The following is a 795-nucleotide window of genomic DNA, read 5'->3' as shown; positions in this document are numbered from 1 at the left end:
AGCAAGGAAAAGCTGGATTCCTGCTGCGTCCTTCCCTTTCTGGAACCTCAAAGATTTAAATCCAAATGATCCAAGATTTAGAATGTATCAAGGAGTTGAACATAAAATAAGCCATAAAATTTCAAAAAGAAAGCATGAGTTCAGGTTGGAAAAGGTCTTCCTAAGAAGGATATAAAAACTGAGAGGCCATAAAGTAAACAAATGGTAAATTTAAATACACAACTTTTTTTTTATGGAATAAAAGTAGCCTGAACAAAGTCCAAAGACCAGTGTGAAATGAAAAAAAAATAGCTACAACAATATTTGGCAGCAATGGGCTTATGTCCTCAGTTGATAAAAAGCTTATATCAGCTGATAAGACAAAAACGAGAAAACAGTATGAAAATGGGCAAAAGAAAAGAACTGGCAGTTTTTAAAGAAAAGAAGCCTCAGCCATTAAATCCAAATGAATTGATATTAAAACTTACTAATAACTAGATAAGTGCAAATCAACACAAAACAAAATAACTGTAAGACTGACAAACAATTAATGTTTGATGATCGCCTCCTTGACGATGTGAGGAAATAGGTTCTTGTGTTCTACTGTGGGAACATAAAGTGAGGGGTATAAACATGGGGAGGAATATTCGACCACAGCTATTAATATTTACAGCACCTTGACTTAGTATTCCCACCAAGAAAGAGATATACTATAGGCGTCTTTACAAAAGCTTGCCAGGATAGTCTATGAGGTAGGGTTCCTTACAGTGTTGAAGAAGGAGAAGAAGAAGAAGGAGGAGGAGGAGGAGGAGGAGG

This window comes from Hyaena hyaena, unplaced genomic scaffold, assembly GCF_003009895.1.
Source record: "Hyaena hyaena isolate Hyena2069 unplaced genomic scaffold, ASM300989v1 scaffold_968, whole genome shotgun sequence".
Classification (NCBI taxonomy): domain Eukaryota; kingdom Metazoa; phylum Chordata; class Mammalia; order Carnivora; family Hyaenidae; genus Hyaena; species Hyaena hyaena.
Note: the sequence above shows the minus strand (reverse complement) of the source record.